Below are 21,503 nucleotides of genomic sequence, written 5' to 3' on the forward strand. Positions count from 1 at the left end.
CCTCATGATCGAACGCACCCGCCGGTTGACCTGTTGCACCTCCTGACGCAGTCGGCTCATCTTCTTGAGGACACGGTCCAATTTTCGCTGCATTTGTCCAAAAGCAGCAGGGTCAATGGCTGCAGCTGGGGTGGTCTGGGTGCCAGCCGAGGAAGTATGGGGCTGTGTTGTGTTCATGGCTGTGGGCTGCCCTGCAGGTGGTGCTGTGCTTGGGTCTGGAGCAGTTGCTATGGATGTTCCTGCAACGGTCCCAGCTGCTGGTGGTGCCACCTGGGTGGTAGTGGTGGTGGTGCTAGTGGTGGTTGTAGTGAGCAAAGAAGGTCTGCCTTGTGGAAATGCCCTCCAGGCTCCGGAGGCTCGCTCATGGCGGTATCTGCGGGCCATTTTTCGGTACCCAGACTCGACTTGAAGTATGTGTTAGTACCTCATTGCCTGCTGTTGAAACTCCCTGACCTGAATGGGTGTCATATTTGCAGCTGTTAAGACAAATTGAAAATCTAACATTAGGTACTGCATTGTGTGAAATGGCACAAGAAGTAAATCAGACAATACATCTATTGTACTTGTAACAGCTCATATCATCATACAGATCATGGATTGTCCCTGAGGAAGTACATGGCAAACCGTCCTACAAAGGTCCTATCACACATAGCACATCCAAACCCTACAAGATGGGTAACAACAGCCATGATTTTTGTCAGCTAACAATCATGCTGCACATCCTCCACCACTGCCAGGGCTACAAATGTCATTGTATGGGATGGAAATCTAGGGCCACATGATCTGCAAGTTGTAAATGTACTTGCTAGTATAGTACTCATGTGCGAAACATGAGTGTGTATAGTAGGTTCAGACAAAAGATTCACTGATTTACATGTCTGTATACCAAACTTGTATCATCAGTCCTAGGTACACTATTCACAAACCTATGCTGTGTTTGAGGGTGGGGGTGGACTAACAACTAATAATTTCAAACAACAAGGACACCCAGGAAGCTTAGGAAAGCTGGACATGTGATTGGCTCAGCACACACACCACAGGTAAGGAGGATCTCCAAATAGGAGACAGCAATCCTTGACCAATCCCATCGCCACTCATGTTTGGAAATGCAGACCTTTGTCCACATCATTTACTACCAGTAAGCCATGACTTGCATAAAACACAGAGATGCAAGAACATCCCTGGCCATGAGTTGCATGCACACCTAGGCCATTGCACTCAAGTGCCACATACTTGTAGCACTACATGTGGAGCTACATGCTGCTAGGATGTTTAACCTACAGTTTAATAAGTACATTAGTGAATTGGGAAGCAGAATTCTGTGGGTAAGCATTTGGCAGCCCCATTCTGGGAGAATTTGAGTCTGACTGGCTGACTAAATCACTAATTTGGTCCAGTGCGACTCTTTCTGATTCAAAGCCCAGCTGTGCTTCAGCTGGTGGTCATTTCTTGGTGTCCTATAAATCTGTTGCAGATGATGCAACACCTTTGCCCACCTGAGCCTCCGTGCCTCAGTGTGATACCCCTGTATCACCCGCCCACCTGCCACAATCATTAGGGGTAGGAAATGTCACACCAGCCATATAAATCCACCCAGCTCCTCCTCTCCCATCTTGCCAAGACGAGGCCTACCCAACATCTTTGTAGCAACAGAGAAATAGGCGATAAAGGGGAACAAAGGAGAATAGGGGGAAAGTAGAACAGGAAAATCTTCTAATAAACAACTAACACAGCCCAACTATACCCAAACTAATACTACCCACAACAGACTCCCAACAAAACAAAGACAATACTTTACAACACAAATGAGCACAAAAAACACTCAGACAGGATACTAAAACAAGTTTTTATTCACAAAAAGACAATAAAAAGACCACACAGGAGACAAATTCACTAAATACACAGAGACAAATTGAGACACAGCCACACAGTCAGGAAATATCACAGACTGCAAAGTGAAAGTGAAAGTACACCCACTGTACATATTCTGTAAACAGGATATCCTATTACATCACTTCCTGCCTAAAATGGCGGGCGTTTTTATCTTCATGTGTCAAAATATTTTGATGCATACAGTCTGCGCGTCATTTTGTTTGTTGCACAGGAGTAGATTTGAGCCCGCATCCATATGTTTTGAAATAGTTTTACACTTAACCAATTTTCTGAGGTACAGTGTGGAAGATACAGCTCAGGGGCAATGGTTATTTCAGGGCATTATGCGTCGTTTTTTCGGCCATAAGCGTCATTTTTGGACGCGTGTGCGGCAAAATTTCAGGCATTAACTGGCTTTGGGTCATTTTACCATTTTAATGTTATATTACAGTTGTGCCAATACTGAGATAGGCCGATTGCACCCACTTTGGTCATGACGGTGTATGGGCACATGTGACACATCATACTACTGCGGACCATGATCTGCTACTTCATGTACAGGAATTCACTCTTGACTGATGCCCCTCATGGCCAAACGTGTGGCCTACATATCTGTATTGCACAAATTGGCCATGTTTGGCGTCAGAGAGGATAGCAAGGTGACACACATAAGTACAATACCTCAATGCCTGTGGCTCAATGTGTGTGCATTGGCTACTAATATTGTTGTTGACCCACTGTGTGAGCATCACATTGATTAATCTTGCAGCTATTCACCATGCACAGCCCATCAATATGTTGTGAGCAATGTGAATCAGCGTGGGAACTGTCAGGGTCCTAACATGTGTGGACTGTTAATACACATTATCAGAGGTTGCTGGTTCTGCTGGAGACACCATACCCAATCCCTGCATACGGCCATGGTGCAACATCACACTTTGTCGCTCATGCATACATGAGACCCAGACAAGGGATAGGCCATGATTTGGGTATTTGGAGACAAGTTCCCAATGATGGTATGGGAAATAAGCAGATTATGCTAAATAACTTATTTGAGTATGCAGTGAAGAACCACCTGACAAAATACCCCCGGAGGAATGTGAGGGTTGGGAAAACAAGTATGATACATATGTAGCCACAAGGAACCTTTAGGGTAAACACAGACAGGTGCCAGTCAGGCTGACAGGATGCAGTGTCAATCAGGATCCAGCAATTTCACAAGGTACATACTCAGTTGTCTGACTGAGACTGGTTGGAGGAAGAACAAGACAGTTGACATGGAAAACTGTGTTTGTCCTGTGTTTTGGAAGGTAACACATAAACCCAAGGGCTGTGTTACACAGCTTATTTTTCTAGCAATGCATAACAGTGTAATCGAATAAATGGCAGCTTCTATGCTGTTCCAAGCATCTGCAAGGGCAGTGCATGTTCAAATGGCTGGTCTGCATGGAGGTGCTCACAGGTGTGTGCTGCATCAGTTTCGCACAGGTCCTGTAGGTGAGATTTGAGTTCAAATGGCCAACTGTACCTTTCACATGGGAAGCAAACTACAGGTGATAACAGGGCTTAGAGACTACAAGCCTGTGCATTATTTAACCTGACGTTCATGCAGACAGATGTACAATGACTATGGCATACCATACTAAAGGGTGAAGCACACTGGATTAATATTGTTGGTCTGTGTGTGTGTAGAGGAGGGAATATCTGGGAACACATATTACCATTCCAGGGACCTCTTAAGACCGGTGGGGTGAGACCAGGAACATGGGTGTGTCAGGACTTAGGACATGGGCTGACATGTACATGGAATGTCATGTGCGCAATGCTTGTCATATGTGTGGCACTTGTGCTCTCTACGTTCTGCTTATATGGAATTCTAGTAACAGATAGTCCTTGCAAAGATAGGTGCTGTACGACTTACTGCTGTCAAGGGTCTGGTCATACATTCCTGTTACCAATGCAATAGCACATCCACTGCCTCATGTATGAGGCATTTTTTTTCCTTATTGACTATTGGTGTCTTAGTTGTGTGCCATATGCTGCGATAAACCATGTTGACAACATGTGTGTATGAAATAGGTGTGGTCCTCTGCTATTGCCCTTCAAAGTTGAAATGTACAGGATATATGTCATTTACAGTGTGTGTGAATGTGACTGTTGAATTATACGCATCACAATTGCTTTGGAAATTTCTGTGTCCTGATCGGTATATCAGCAATGCTCCATGAGGCTACACTCTTATTCTGATAGTTAGAGATAAAGGTGTGCAAAAATGATTACCCTGCCCATGCTATGGTGATTATTATAGGTGTTTATTTACATATGTTGTTACAGTGGTGATGGTGAGTTGATTCAAAAGAAATTGTTGACAATATGTTGGCGCCTACGCAATCCTGCAGCTGTGTTTGGTTGGTCCCCCTCATGTTGCAGGCCAGCATCCTCCTCTTCCTCCTCTTCAGGCATTTGTGGGTCTGGTTCTAATAGGGGAATGTTCATTTATACACAAATGTTGTGCAGGATGGCACATGTTAAAATGATCTTGCAGACCATTTCTGGTGAGTATAGGAGGCTGCCACCAGTGATGTCGAGGCACCTGAATCTTGACTTCAGGATGCCAAAGGTCCTCTTGACTATGGTGCGTGTCCTCTTATGTGCCTCATTGTAGGCACGCTCTGCTGCAGTGCTTGGGTTGCCAAATGGTGTCATAATCCATGGCTGGATCCCATACCCCTGATCAGCTGAAACAGAAAATGTTTGAGATCATGTTGATGTAGCTTGCCCCATTAATATCACCTTCCATGGCAGTAGTTGTCTTGTGTTGTTTGTGACTCTTTTGTGTTATTGTGTTGATTCCTAGGCTTCTAGGATGTTCCATCAGCATTGGGTTGTTTCCTTGGCTGAAAGAGTGTTTGCCTGCTGACCGGTTGTCAGCAGTATGTTTTGGGAGTTGCAGTCCAGTGTGTACTCCCTAGCATTGTGACTTGTGATACAGGTGTCCCTGTGTCTTCACTGGGGGTTAGATGATAGTTCCATACACAGATTCAATTTGACAGTGGCGGTAACACATTAGCATCTATGTACCCTAGACATCCCATACCTTTAGACATATGCAATGGATTAATTTAAACATCAGTGAGACGCTTACATTTTGCAAGGTGACAATTAGCCAAACCTCTCCATACGTTGTGATCATTGACGTCTTAACATTTGACTGTACACTAATTTCACATTTTTGACAGGTTCACTGCAGACCTATCAAACATGCCTAGCGGTATCACAACCTCAATGTGTTCCTGTTCACATATCGCTGTCGTGGTGTATGTGTTGTTTGTCCTAGAGGGTTGCTGTGCAGTGTGTATATGAGTAGGTTTCTGTACTTACCAACAAGTAGTCCATTGCCATATCGTCCATCCTGGAAGTGTTGATTGATGGTACAGTGACGGAAGATGAATGAATCATGTACACTCCCAGGATACTTTGCCACGATGTTGGTGATCAATCCCTGGTGATCCACAATGGCCTGCACATTGATAGAGTGTGTGTGCTTCCTGTTGCGGTACAGATGTTCAGTTGCAGCAGGTGGCACAAGGCGTACATGTGTGCAATCAATGGCACCAAGGACGTATTGAAATCCATTAATGAGGTAAAACCCCTGTTTTGTCTCCTGCTGCTTCTGCTATGTGTTTGGGAAGCAGATGTGGCGTGGTGTGAGGGAGATGATAGCATCCAGTACCTTGGGCAGGAATGTAGAGAATGATGGCTGTGAGATCCCAGCAACCAGGCCGCCAGTGGTTTGAAAGGAGCCACTTGCCAACATGTGTATTTCAGCTAGCAGCTTGGTTTCTTGTGGGATGGTGCGGGGTGTCTGCAAGCTGGGTGCCAACTGTGGCTCAATGTTGCGCAGCAGCTGCCGAATGGTTTGCCAGTTCAACCTGTACCTCTGGATGATGTCATGTTCCCTGAGGCCAGGAAGGGTTGTCCTGGTGCGTAATATCCTCTCCTGCCTTCTGCGTTGCCGTTGGGGTCCCTGCTGGTGTTGTGGAAGCTGCTGTTGTTGTTGCTGTGATCTGCGTCTGCGTGCACGCTGGGTGAGAAGCACCTCCATGTATTCCTTTTGCTACTCTGCTGTTGCTTCTGTGTTTTTTTATTAAATACATGTGTGTTTGCCCCATTTTAACGCCTGACCTGACCCAGGCGTTAATTTTTGACGCAAATCGGGCTGTGCATCATTTTCCGACTCCACCTTCCGGCCATGTGGGATTTTTGCACTGTAGTATAAATACGACGCACAGGTGTTTGTGTCATTTTTTGGACGGGAACACCTACCTTGCATATCATTAACGCAAGGCAATTTCCCGCATCCAGAAAATTACGCACACGGCGTCCGTGGGCTCGGGCGTCAAAGTTTAAATATGGGGCAAGGTTTGTGCCGAATGTGCGTCAAAATGTTTGACGCACATTCGGCGCAGACGGAGTATAAATATGGCCCTCAGTGACTTAACTCCAGACCAATAGGTCTTTATATAGAAAAATATTCTTTCTTAATTTATTTCTAGAACCACAAGATTCATTTAGCAGGTAAGTACATTAAATGAAAGATACTTTGCATAGTAATACTTAGAACTTTGAATGGAATCAACAATGTAAACAGTTTTCTTTAAAATGGCAAAAAGCTATTTTGAAAGTGGACACAATGCAATTTTCAACAGTTCATGGGGGAGGTAAGAAAAGTAGAGTTTTTTAGGTAAATAACAACCTTACGGGTTCAGTCTCTGGGGCATAGGTAGCCCGCCGTTGGGGGTTCAAGATAACCCCAACCACCCAGCATCAGCAACACAGTGCCAGGTAGATGCAGAGGTCAAACAGGAGCCAAAATAACATTGGTCCCCATGGAGACCAGTACACCGGTTCCAGTCTGTTTTTAGGTAAGTACCCGCATTGTCAGAGTGTAGACCAGGGGTGTTTGAAGGAGCACTGGAGGGGCCCCAAGTAGGCACAAAAACCACACCATCAGCAGCATAGGGACAGCCAGGTTCTCAATAGAACTCTATGGAGGGACCCGAGGGTCACGTAGACACTACAGGCAGGGCACAGGGGGGGCTTCTCGAGCAAGCTACCGACTGTGCAAGGGTGAGGGCCGCCTGCTGGTCATTGCTGCACTGGTTGTCGGTTTCTCTTGGGCCTGGGGGCTGCGGGTGAAGTGTTTCTCTGGGCAATGGATATCTTCGTCCCGGGTAGTCGCTGTCAGGGGGTCCTTGGGACTCCCTCTGCAGGCATCACCATGGGGTCTGGAGAGGTCATCCCAGGGTGGACACATAGTCGGAATCACATGGGGATCCACTCCGGCTGGTTGGTTTCTCTTGACACGGGCGGGGGCATCGGGTGTAGAGTAGTTTGGACTCACCCTTCTAGAATGAGGTGAGAGTCACTTTAAAGAGGGTTTCTTTGTCTTTTTGTTGGACAGGTCTGCTGTCCAAGGGAGTTTCTAGGTCCTTGGTGAGGCAGGCAGTCCCCTGCAGTCTTTTCAGTGGTCGTTAGTCCTGCAGAATGAGTTGCTTTTTCTTTTGCAGCTTTTTGAAGCAGGAGATGGGCCAGTAGGGCCGGTGCAGATTTAGTTGTTGTCTCCTTCTCTTCTCTGCGGGGTTTTCAGCTCAGCAGTCCTTCTTCTTTCTTGCGGTCATCAGGAATCTGAAGAGCTGGGTTCAGGGCTGCCCTAAATACTAAATTTAGGGGTGTGTTTGGGGTCAGAGAGCAGTAGCCAATGGCTACTCTCCATCGAGGGTGGCTACACCCTCCTTGTGCCCACTCCCTCTGGGGGGGGGGGTGCATCCCTATCCCTATTGGTTCTAATCCTCAAAAGCAAGATAAAGGATTTCTAAAGGAGGGGGTCACTTCAGCTCTGGACACCTTAGGGGTGGTCCTGGCTGAGGGGGTGACTTCTCCTTGTTTTTTTCATTATCCTTTTGGATTTGCCGCCAAAAGTGGGGGCTCGCCCGGGGAGCAGGCATCTTCACTGGCTGGAGTGCCCTGTGGCACTGTAACACCAGGCCTGAGCCTGTGAGGCTCACCGCCATGTGTTACAGTTCCTGCAGGGGGAAGTGTGAAGCACCTCCACCCAGGACAGGCTTTGTTTCTGACAACAGAGTGCATAAAGGCACTCACCCCATGTGATCAGAAACTCGTCTGGAAGTGGCAGGCTGGCACAGACTGGTCAGTCTTACACTATCCGTTAGGCTAACATACTGGGGGCATCTCTAAGATGCCCTCTGTGTGCATTTCTCATTAAATCCTACACTGGCATCAGTTTATTGTCCCCAGAAGTTCAATACCAAACTTCCCAGTATTCAGTGTAGCCATGATTGAACTGTGGAGATTGTTTTTGACAAACTCCCAGACCATATACTTAAGATGGCCACACTGCAGTTACAATGTATAAGAATGGACTTATATACTGTAGGGGCATAGTGCTCATGCAGCTATGTCCTCACCTGTGGTATAGGGCACTCTGCCTTGGGACTGTAAGGCCTGCTAGAGGGGTGACTAACCTATGCCACAATGGCCCCGGCGGTAGTAGTCCGCCAGGGCAGCGCTGCTAGCAGCGCTGCCCAGGGGATTATGAGTCCCCGACCGCCAGCCTTTTGAAAGGCTGGCGGTACGGGGAGTCGCGGGACCCCTGGGGGCCCCTGCACTGCCCATGCCACAGGCATGGGCAGTGCAGGGGCCCCCTGACAGGGCCCCATGCACCTTTTCACTGTCTGCTAGGCAGACAGTGAAAAGTGCGATGGGTGCAACTGCACAAGTCACACGGCTGCAACACCGCCGGCTCCATTTGGAGCCTGCTCCCATGTTGCGGCCCACATCCCCGCTGGGCCGGCAGGCAGAAACTCGGTTTCCGCCCGCCGGCCCAGCGGGGATGTCAAAATAGGCACCGCAGGAGTGCAGCTGCATTGGCGGCCGCACGGCGGTTACAACTTGGCGGGCGGCGCTTACCGCCAGCCAATGTTGTAATGAGGCCCAAAGTCTTTACATTTTCATAAAGAAAGGACACTTTCTTGAACATATATTTATTGTTAGTGAAACGTGGTAAATGAAATTAGATATTCTACTACACACCATTTTCCGAAGTAGGTATTCTACTTATTTACCTACATTGTGTGTTTATATATCATAGACCTACCCACCAGGGCAGCAAAAGTGCTTTCCCAAGAACTACACTAATGGTGGATACATTTCAGCAACTGTTACATTAAATAACAGGAACGATAGTTAGTTCAAAAGGCAGCGATTAAAGAGGTGAGTTTTCAAGTTCCTTCTGAGTGAGAAGGACTGGGATCAACCTGATATGTTGGTATGTTGTTCCTCCATCTAGGTGGTTCTCAAAGTTCATTTCTTAGATTTGATGGGTGTGCAGCGAGTATAGCTTTGTTTTTGTAAGTTATTTGCGGCCAGATGTAGGAAGCATTTTGCACGTCGCAAACAGTGATTTTCGCTGTTTACGATGTGCAAAATGCACTTTGCAATGCACAAAACCCGTTTTGGGATTCGGTAACCTGGTTACCCCTTCCTAATTGCGAGCCGCAGTGCAATGCAGGATTGCTTTGTGACCGCGAACACGGTCACAAAGCAATCGCACTTTGCACCCAGTTGAAATGGGGAAGGGGGACCCTTTCCTCGTTGTGAATGGACCTGCAAACAGCAGGCAGTGGTCCTATGGACCACTGCCTGCTCTGAAAAAAATTAAACAAAAACATTTAATTTTACGTTTTTGTAATGCATCTCGTTTTCCTTTAAGGAAAACGAGATGCATTACAAAAAAAAAAAAACTGCTCTACTAAAAAGCAGTCACAGACATGGTGGACTGCTGTCTCCAGCAGGCCAACATCCCTGTGAGTGCCGCGATCTCAAGGGGGTCACAAATTGCGACCCACCTCATGAATATTTATGAGGTGGGTATTTGCGACCCCCTTGCGAGTCACAAACAGTGTCAGGGAAACTGTTGTGCATAAGGTTTTGCGACCCGCAAATAGCTAGTCGTAAAACTCGACGTACCTACATCTGGCCCTTAGAATTTAGTCAGTGACAGCCAGTAATACCTATGTAATATGATCTGATTTCTTGGCCCCAGTGTTCATCCGGATGGAGTATGTCTTTGATGGTGCAATGGATGATGCGATTATATGTCAGCAAGTATTTCCCTCCTTGACTGTTCAACCCTGCCAAATGCTAGAAGAGAATTAAACAATTCACAGTTTATTGAGCTCCAGGAGCAGCCGACTTTTGTAGTTCCAGCAACAATATTTGTCACAAAGCTTACCTTGTTCTTGAGCTGCACATGACCCTGAGAACTGGTGATACATACCCCGCACCTTGATATTTCGGTTCCTAAGGCAACGGACTGAGGTGTGGGCTGCAAAATTAAATAAATAAATAAATTACGATAAAAACTCCGTAAAAATCGTTTCTATCGATGGAATGGATTTTCGGATTCTAAAGGGTAAACAATCTAAATGAGAATTACTGGCTTGCTTGATTTTTTGACATTTTGATAGCAATCCAAATTCGATCTGCAAAATGTTTCAAGAAAGGGAGCTCATGCCGAGAGGTAAGTTGATACACGGTATTTCAGAAGAGATCCTAACCTACCAGTTTGCAGGTCGTTTTAGGATTCAGCACTGAATATAAACATAAACTTTACATAAACAGTTACAACAGACTGACAAGAAAAGAACCGCTTTTATTTCTGGGCGAAGGAGTTGTCTAGCGAGCGAGCCCTCTCCTCCGTTAAATAAATGTTATATTTCTTCAACTGTCACAATTTTCCTAAATCATCCTGAAGATGGCAGCATTGATTCGTCCTACCAACAATCCATTTTTTTTATAGTTAATTTAAAAGGAGAATCTGTAAAGTGAATATTAAAATGCACGAAAAATGGGACATGTTGAACCTTACAGATCACTTAAATTATTTCAAAGGTGGAATGTGGGCTGTTGCATATGCAAAGATGTTCACGTTCCCTTGAAGATTAAGCAGAACCATCTACAGTCACACAGCTGATGCTGTCAGATAATGCTGGCCAAAGTTAGTTAAGTACATGTTTTACCAGTTTTGTCGCTGCTTTGTCTTTGTAATTGCAAAGCAGCTGATAACCTTGTCTGCTATGCTTCATCATAATGTATTATCTACATTTAAAAGGAGAATTTTATTACATGTATTATCACAAGATGTGGTTCAGGTGTAGATAGAGCACGAATTACTTCCCAAAGCTCAGTTTTATTAAAATGTATATTACAGGCACTTAATGTGAACACGTAGCCTGCATTTTTATGTGATATTTCATATAATCTATAAAAATAGAGTGTCTGCCGTTTAAAGGATTGTGAAGAATTCTATACATAAACGATGCCTTGACTGTAAACAATATGAACCACCTGGAAATGGAGATCGTAGGGTCTAAGGTACCGCTAACATCAAATGCTGAGGCTGATAAAACATTTCTCTGCATTTAGTTACATTGTACCTATCAAGGTTGGTGAAAAGGTCACTGGCACTTGTACTGAAATGTAAACCTTGCACTAGCCCCGCAGACCTCTTATGCAGTGACACTGCTCCTTAGTGTGCTCTAATTAGCTCCGAAGCGCCCTGTGACTTCATGCTAATTAATGACCTTTCAGAACCTCTGGGTCTGTCAGCATGGGCTTCCAGAGTTCACTAAGGCACTCGTTTCCCTCATTATCCTGTTCTAGAAACTTCGAGTGGCTTATTTACAAGACCCTTGCGACACCGGAACCTCACTTTTTGTGACGCTCCGCTCCGGTGGTGCAATGCTGTGCGCCATATTTACAAGGCGGTGTTAAAACACTTTTTGTAGCTACACACCTCCTTGTAAATATGGGCTCCTGATGCAGTTTTCTGTGGCAAAGGGGTGTGCAATGCATGTTGCTGTGGGTGTACCCATGCAACAATCTTTGCTTTTTGACTTTGCCCCAGATTTACAAGGGGACGTAAATCTGAGGCAGTGCCAAACACAAACGCCACCCCAGTGGGGGAATTAGAGTTGCGCAATGAGGAGAAATACTTTTATTTTTCCTCGTTTTTTGCTCTTTCTATGTGTGCTGCATTCTGCAACACACAAAGAAAGAACAAATTGTCATTAGTGATTGTTTTTGTGCAGGAAGGTGTTTCTTCCTGCACAAAACCAATCACCCCCACAACACAGGCATCCTTGCACCATGCCGCAAGGGTGCTTGCATTGGCACTAGGCAGCTAATTTAGTGCTGGTGCAGGAGAGAACACAGGGAAATGCCGTATTCCTGCAAGTACGATACATTCCTGCGTTCTGGAAATGACGCAGCTCAGCGCGGCAAAAATGCTTGCAGCACCGTGGGGCACCATTTCCTTGTAAATTTGCCCCTTTGAGTTCATTTACTAAATACCTAGGTCCTCATTTACAAGGGGACTGCGCTACCGGAACATCACTTTTACCAACGTTCCAGTGGCGCAATGCCCTGCCCCATATTTACAAAGTGTTGTTAAGCCACTTTTTGTGTAAATACGGCCCCTAAACACACATTACTTTGCATGAAAGGAGCGTGCAATGGGTGTTGCTGTGGGCGTTCCACTGCAACACCCATTGCATTTTGACTCTGCCCCAGATTTACAAGGATTCTTAAACCTGAGGCAGCACTCAAAATCAATGCCAGTCCATGGGTGGAGTTAGCATACTTTTATTTCTCCTCGTTTTTGCTTTTCCTATGTCTGCTGCATTCTGCAGCAGACATAGCCTGAGCAAAACAAAATTTATGATTGTTAATGTGAAGGAAAATATCCCTTCCTGCACATAAACAATCATTAAATAATGACAATTTGCTACTCCTGCATTGTGCAGCACGCATAGGACTAGCATACAGCCATTATTGGTTATTGGCTATATAGGAGTATAACTCCCTTACAACACAGTAAATACGGCACATTCCTGTGTTTCTAAAGTGATGCTGCATGGCGCTGCCAAAGTTTCCATAGTGCTGTGCCACTTTCTAGTAAATGAGGCCCTTAGGTGCTTATTTACGAGCCTCATTGCGCCACCCGAGGGTCACTTTTGTGATGCTCTGATGGCCCTAACTGCAGAGCCATATCTACAAGGCCACGTAAAGCCACCCAGCGTGGCTTTACGTGCCTTTGTAGATATGACGTGAGACAATGCAGTCCAAGTCACTACGTTGCCTCACACCACGTTAGAGAGGCGTGCTATGGGTGTTACAGTGGGTGTTCCCATGTAACACCAATGGCAGTTGACACATTCCCAGATATACGAGAAAATGTTGTTAGGCCTGTAAGCTCTTGGTGGGGTTTTGGCTTCTAACCTCTTGTTACGATCCTGTGCTGGACGTCGTTTTTGCTGCCTTTAGGACTCTGGGCACTTTACCACTGCTGACCAGTGCTATAGTGCAAATGCTCTATGTCTATATTGGGCTGTTGATTGATTTTCTCCATGATTGTAGTAAGTCTCTTGTTAAGTGCACTAGAGGTGTCCAGGGCCTCTAAATCAAATGTTACAAGTGGACCTGCAGCACTGATTGTACCACCCATATGAGTAGCCCTGTAAACATGGCTCAGACCAGTGCTTAATTTGTGGTTGTTGTTTCCGGTGCAGAGCACCAGCACTTATTTTTGAGGGCCGGCGCTTATTTTTCTGCCCCACGCATTTGCTGCGAGCAAAAGACACATATTGGAAAGACAGAGGAAGAGAAAAACGAAAAAGCATCACAATGGAAGAAAGAAGACAGCTGCAAGAGTGAGCTGGAGGGGCAGGGAGTGAGTGTAAATGGATTGAGGAGGCCCGAAAGGGCTTCAGGACAACGCTGCCTCAGAATACCGTGCTCCCACATTTAATTGCAGCAGCCAAGTGTTTAAGAGGAGGGCTTTAAGCACCAGCACATTTTTATTTACAAATTAAGCACTGGCTCAGACCTGCCACTGCAGTGTCCGTGTGTGCAGTTTTAACCTGCCAGTCCCACCTGGCAAGTGTATCCTCTTGCTAGGCCAAAACCTTCCCTTTTTATTCATGTAAGGCACCCCTAAGGTAGGCCCTAGGTAGCTCCATAGACAGGGTGCAGTGTATGTTAAAGGCAGGACATGTACTCATGTGCTTTGCATGTCCTAACAGTGAATTACTGCCAAACTCGGTTTTCCCTGTTGCAAGGAATATCTCTCTCATAGGTTAACATGGGGGATGCCTTTAAATATCATTAAAGCAGAGTTTTCCTTTGAGAGCTGAAAGAAATTGGAGTTTGGTGTCTCTAAACCCACAATTTAAATACACATCTTATGGTAAAGTTGTTTTTTAATTTGTCTCTTTGAAAATGCCACTTTTAGAAAGTGAGCATTTTCATGCTTAAACCATTCTGTGACTCTGCCTGCTTGTGTATTCCCTGTCTGGGTCAGACTGACAGTTGGGATGTTTGTGAATCCCCTCTAGACAGTGACACAAAGGGAGCTTGGGTGTAGCCTGCATATCCTGATGAGCCATCTGGGCTAGAGTGGAGGGAGGAGTGATCATTTACACCTGAAAGGGCTGTGCCTGCCGTCACAAAATGCAGACTCCAACCCCCTGGTGTGTGTCTGGGGCCAGTCCTGGGCAAGGCAGGATCTTGTGAACAACAGAGACTTTCCTTTGAAGTTTGCCTACCTCAAAGGCAGAAAGGGGTATTAGTAGTGGACCCAAAACCCCAGATATTTAGATTTAATTCTGGAACCAAGAGGAACCTCTGCCAAGGAAAAGAGCTGAAGAGCTGAGGAGAAATGCTGCCCCTGTCTGTGACTGTGCTTTGTTGGGCTATCCTGCAGTTGCTACTTCTGCCTTTGAAAGGGGACAAAGACTGGACTTTGTGTATATTCCTGCTTGTGAAGAATCTTCAATGGCTTGCACTGAGCTTGCCTCCTGTTTTGAAGTCTCAGGGTCATCAAAGACTTTCTGTGTCAGCACTTGGAGATTCTGCTGAGACTCCTGCCCTGCCAAGTGGTGCCCTATCCAGTCCTGGGACCCTTGAAAGGTGAAGTTGGTAGAACAAGGACTGAAATCCACGCACAGGAAGCCGTTTGGGGGAAATTTAAAAAACAACACACCACCCACTTTGCAGCTGAAATTGACATGCCACCTGCATCGCGGATGGGAAATTAACACATCACCCGCATCGCGGCCGGAGAGACAACGCAACACCTGCTTGCAGCTGCTGAAAATGTTGCAAGCCGCACGCAGCGCTTTTTTCCTTCACCATGCGAACAGGATTTCTCACGCATCGTGTGGGGCGTCAAAGTCATTGTGAACCTGTGTGGATCCGAGGTGCCCCGTCAGGAAATCAATGGAACATTCTCTTGCGGGAGAGAAAAACAACGTATCGCCTACCTGACCAGAGAAGTAACGACACACGGCCTCACATGCGAGTAAGGAATCAACACATCACTGACTTTTCCAATTCACGCTCGCCCATGGAGCTTTATTTTTTATGTGAACCAGGTACTTTGTGTAAAAACAACATTTGCATTGTTTTCTATCGATTAAGAGTCTATTCTTTTGAAAATACATATCTTGACTTGTGTATGTTGGATTTATGTCCTTTTGGTCTTGTTAGATAAGCAATGTCTATTTTTTCTAAATTAGTGTGGTGTCCATTTTGTAGTGTTTTCACTGTATTACTGTGTGTGTTTGTACAAATACTTTACACATTGCCTTTGAGATAAGCATGGCTGCTTGTGCCACGCTACCAAGGGGGTTAGCAGAGGTTGTCTTAGGAGTATAACTCCCTTACCCTGACTTGAGTGAGGGTCCCTGCTTGGACACTGCCAACCAGAGGTCCCATTTCTAACATTGATGATCAGCGGTGAGGATTGAACTTGAATTTGTACTTGACATATAGTGATTAAGTGTACACTACTATTTTCAGTGCAGACCATTAAGTTACCACATACTACAAGTCTTTGCTTTTTCTCTTTTAGGACTTTTTCTGCTTCTATATTTTTGTGATTTTTTTAACTTCTCTTAGGAACTCTCTGTTCTTTTGGAACTTTGCATTTTGACTGAAGCTTACCAACATGTCACCAGCTGTGTCTACAAAGGCTGTTCTTTAGTCGGAGAAACTGGAGAAGTACACAGTGGTTCAACTGAAGCAGTTTTGTAAGCATCTTGCCTGCCCAATCAGGAGCTCCACCAGAAAGGAGGAGTGTAAAAGGCATTGAGGGCCTGAATGGCAGCAAATGAGGTTGGGGGGCACACAGAGGAGGAGGATGAGGGTGAGGAGGTGCAGAGGGTTCATAATAGAGTGGATGTACCTGTTCAGCCATTTCTAACAGTCAAAGCATGGATTCCCTCCATCCCTTCCTGCGTTTATGTTTTTTAACAAGCCTTTCACCGTCTATTTTCACACAGGTGGTAAGTTTAAAGGTTGGTCCAAACAGCAAATATTTCAGACGAAGAAGAAGTCAGAGCCAATCCTTAATATCTTAGCCATTTCTTTGGTATTTTGTGGTGTAAAAAGCATGTTACAACTAGGATATTTACTGATGTGTCCGGGTTCCGTGGCGTAGCAAGTAACAATTAATTTTCAGTAAAAAGGTTTTAAGGAGAGCCATCCATATCATTACATCCCCATGTACTTAGAGACTTTTGCCCCTAGGGGGCGTTGGCAGTGTTTCATCACATTCAACACAAAAGAATGTAGCATAAAATACTGTACCTTTAATACAGTCCCTAAAGGCTATCACTTTGGTAATAACACAGGTGTCATGACCAGTGTTAGAAACAGGGTCTCTAGTTGGTAGTGGTTTGCACCCTGTCCAAGTAGGGACCCTCACTTTAATGAAGGTAATGGGGTCAGACAGCTAAGATAACCCCTTCTCACCCCATTGGTAGCTTGGCACACACACACACACAGTGACACAGTGAAAACACCACAAAAGGACTCCACACCAGTTTAGAATATTAGCCAATATTTATCCGAGTAAAGCAAGACCAAAATTACAGAAATCCAACATACACAAGTAAAGATATGAATTTCCAAATAATAACTGTAGTACAGCACTTAGAAACACAACTGGAGCTATCATGACATGTTGAAGGAGTCATGACGCCACTCGTGAGGGAGTGCTGGCTGGTCATGGAGTCACACGGACCCCGTTTACAGTACCTTGGTAAATACGAGGAAACAAAGATATTGCACTTAGTCAGGGAGTATGGGAGGTGAGGTGTCGCTGGAGCTAGTGCGGCAATTGTTCCTTACTAACACTGGGGAGCTGAGGCGTTGGTTCCTTACTGATAAGCAGGGGAGATTAGGTGTTGGTTCCTCACGGTTGCTGGGTGGGTGATGTGGCATTTGCGGCGAAGTGCCGGTTCCTTAGAACAAGGCACAGTTGATGGATCTAGCAGCTCAAGATGTGAGGAGTCGAATTCGTGGTGTTGCAGTCACACAATGGAGCCACAGGTGCTGCGGCAGAGTTGGATGCCATGGACATCAGTGATATGACGTTTGGAACTTTTGCTGTGGCAGGACTTCGGAGGTGCTGCGGCGGCATCAGGCCTGTGGTGGAGGTCGCGTTAGTTTCACTCAGCAGGGAACATGGCTCCAGTGCAGGCAGTGGCGCGGAGTCCGAGAAGTCATTCTGGATGTCAATGCAGTTTTCTCTCCTTGTTACACACAAACTCACTCCCAAGGGCCCAGGAACTTGATTTGGCACCACTTGGCAAGCCACAACTCTCAGCAAGAGAGCCAAGACACTGACAGGTGAAGTCTTTGATGTCCCTGAGACTTCTTAACAGGAGGAAAGCTGAGTCCAAGCTCTTGGGGAACCTTTGGAAGCAGGATGTAGAAAGTCAAGCCCAGTCCTTTCACTCCCAGAACAGAAGCAGCAAGCAGAAGGCCAGTACAACAAAGCAATACGCAGAGTGGCAGTCCCTCTTACAACATCCAGCTATTCTTCCTGGCAGAATGTCCTCAGTCCAGAAGAATTCTATCTATGTGGTGTCAGAGGCCCAGAACTTATACCCATTTCTGTCTACAGTATGAAGTAGGCACATTTCAAAGAGAAGTCTTTGTAGTGCACAAGACCCTGTCTTTCTATGCTCTGGCCCCCGGCATACTCCAGGGAGCTAGAGACTGCTTTGAGTAAGGTCAGGCAAAGCCCTATTCAGGTGCAAGTGTCATCTCCTCCCACAACTTTAGCTCAGCAAGACCTATCAGCCTGGGGATGGGCCATCAGGATCTACAGGGCACACCTCAGCTCCCATTGGGAGTAAATACACAAACAGCCCAACTGTCATCCTGACCCAGACATGTATTCCACAGAGGCAGAGACACAGAATGGTTAAGCAAAAAAATGCCCACTTTCTAAAAGTGGCATTTTCAAACTTACAATTCAGAAACCAACTTCACCAAAAGTTGTATTTTTAAATTGTGAGTTCAGAGACCCCAAACTCCACAACTCTATCTGCTCCCAATTGGATATTATACTTACAAGATATTTCAAGGCAATCCCCATGTTACACCAATGGGAGAGATAGTCCTTGCAATAGTGAAAAATGAATTTAGCAGAATTTCACTATCAGTACATGTAAAACACACCAGTACATGTCTTCCCTTTTAAATATACTGCACCCTGCCCATTGGGCTGCCTTGGGCCTACTTTAGTGGTGACTTCCATGTAGTAAAAGGGAAGGTTTGGGCCTGGCAAGTGGGTGCACTTGCCAGGTTGAACTGTCAGGTTAAAACTGCACATACAGACACTGCAGTAGCTGGTCTGAGACATGTTTCCATGGCTACTCATGTGGGTGGCACAATCACTGCTGCAGGCTCACTAGTAGCATTTGATGCATACATCTTTTGTCATAGTATCATCAACCAGCGGTTCCAGGATGGGCAATATGGCAATGGGCTACTCACCCACTATACCAATCATACCACACAACACGCCAACCATCTAGGACAAACAAGACAAACACCAGAATAAACACACATTGGCAGGGCCACAGAGATGTACAGGCAACAACATATATGCAACACTCCACACTACACTGCATACATTGCATGTCACACACACCCAAATGTTCATAACACAGCCACACCCTGACTAGCACACCACGTGTGGACAGATGGAACCAAGTCGTCTTTGCATACAGAAGCTGCTCAGAACCCACTACAAGTGTCCACAGGTTGACAAACTAAATACAGATCTCACACACACATTACACCAAACAAAGAAGCGCACGGGCATGGCAAGGGAATAGGCTGTGGTCATTTTGAGGAAGTCACACATAGGCACAGTCCCATGTAAACCGTGGTGTGCAAGCCTCTGGCAGAAACTAAATCAAATGCCACACAACTGGTGACTGAACCAGATATAAATATCAGCTACCTGACAAAGCTGTAGTGTACACATATACCTGTCTACTGCATTGTGTCGCATACATACAAATACAAAATTACCTGCCATCAAAGACCATTGGGCTGAATCTTGAGAAATGGGACAGCACCTACTCCAGTGCCACCTCCATGCTCCCCTAGTGCCCCCTAACAACACCATGTCTGATGCAAATACCAGAAATGGTCCACAATGGTGCAGAGTCTGTGAAAAAACACTAACAATCATGGATGTCATAGTAGGACTCAGTAGGAGTATAGAGGACACACCTGACCTTACACGCACCGTACTAAGGGACCCATGTGAAAAATAGTGTGCCCCCTCCCAAAGCCTGCACTGTGCATGTGTAGAATGTGTCTGTCAGAAATCATGTATTGGAAGCTAGGAGATACAACTGCACCAAATTACATCATCCTACTAATGTGTGATACAGACTCTCGTACACTTGATGGCTGGCACAACCATCATCTGCCACAAGGGGTCACAAAGTGTCACACTGCATGCATAGTATCACGTGGTAACATAGACGGCACAGTTTGGCTTTGTAGGGCAACTATGGTGTTTCAACATCTGATACCATTGTGGTACTAGGAGGTGGTAGGTTCCATCTAACAATAGAACACTGCTTTAAATATGGACTAAACAACGCATTTACCTAAATCTTAACCATAATTTTAGGATCAACATAAATATTCCAGGCCCTTGAGCCACTACCCAAGATTGTCATGTCCATCAACACAGTCCAATGAAACCATTTCACAAGAACAGGAACATACACTATGGCAATCATTACAACCCTGGCGGTAAATGCCAGTTACCGCCATACAGAAGACCGCCAACATACCACTCCAGCCGCGGAATTCCGCTACAGCTATTACAACCCACAGCTAGGAATCCGCCATAATCCAGACACCCACACAAGTCCGCCACACCAAAGGTCAGTGATAAACTGGCGATAACAAAACTTCCACCGTCATGCCAACAGGAATACGCCCACACTATCACGACCCATGAATCCACGCGGCGGTGTTTCAACCGTGGTATTCCATTGGCAGTACAAACCGCTGCGCTCAAAATACACACACATTTACGAAACACAACCACATTGGACAATTCAAAATACACACACCTGACACACATACACACACCACACCCACACTCCAAATCCAATATAAAGCACACCCGCACATCACCCACAAACTCTTACTACCAGATTTCTGAAACCACGCCAGAGAGAGACACCACCATAAACAACACCAGCCTCCACAGACACACAACACCATCACTTACACAACATCCACGCACCTCAAGTAACACACACCAACACATCCCCTCACACATCACAACACACACCACCTCACACATCACCATCACCACATCATGGCACCTCAACGACACCCCAGGTTCTCTGAGGAGGAGCTCAGGGTCATGGTGGAGGAAATCGTCCGGGAAGAGCCACAGCTATTCAGATCACAGGTGCAGCACACCTCCATTGCAAGGAAGATGGAGCTATGGCGCAGAATTGTTGACAGGGTCAACGCAGTGGGACAGCATCCAAGAACTAGGGATGACATCAGGAAGAGGTGGAACGACCGAAGGGGGAAAGTGCATTCCGTGGTCTCCAGACACCAGATTGCTGTACAGAGGACTGGCGGTGGACCCCCACCTCCTCCCCCACAACTAACAACATGGGAGGTGCGGGTCTTGGCAATACTGCATCCTGAGGGCCTCGCAGGAGTAGCAGGAGGACTGGACACTGGTAAGTCAAATCTTTACTACCTCATTCCCCCACTACCTGCATGCCATCACATACTCCCGCCCTCACCCTCACCCTATCCCCCATCACTCCAACACCTCATACATGCCTCACTATCACAACCCACCCATCCCAATACCAAGCCCTGCATGCAACACCAAAGCATGGACACCCATCACCAAAGCATGTCCACTACAGATACCCACACAGACCACAAACCAAATATCACACAAGGACCAAAACAAGAATGCAAGCACTGGAGTACAGGGTCACTCAACCATTGCACACGATGACACACACAGATGCAATAATCATGCCTTTACACCCCTGCAGGACCCCAACCCAACATCACCGGACATGAGGTACCAGACATATCCAGTCCCCCACAGAAGAGACCCACAGTGATGACAGCAGCTCTGCACAACTGGATCAAGATGACCAGCCCGGCCCATCAGAGACCTCGGGACA

Source organism: Pleurodeles waltl, chromosome 1_2 (assembly GCF_031143425.1).
Source record: "Pleurodeles waltl isolate 20211129_DDA chromosome 1_2, aPleWal1.hap1.20221129, whole genome shotgun sequence".
NCBI lineage: Eukaryota > Metazoa > Chordata > Amphibia > Caudata > Salamandridae > Pleurodeles > Pleurodeles waltl.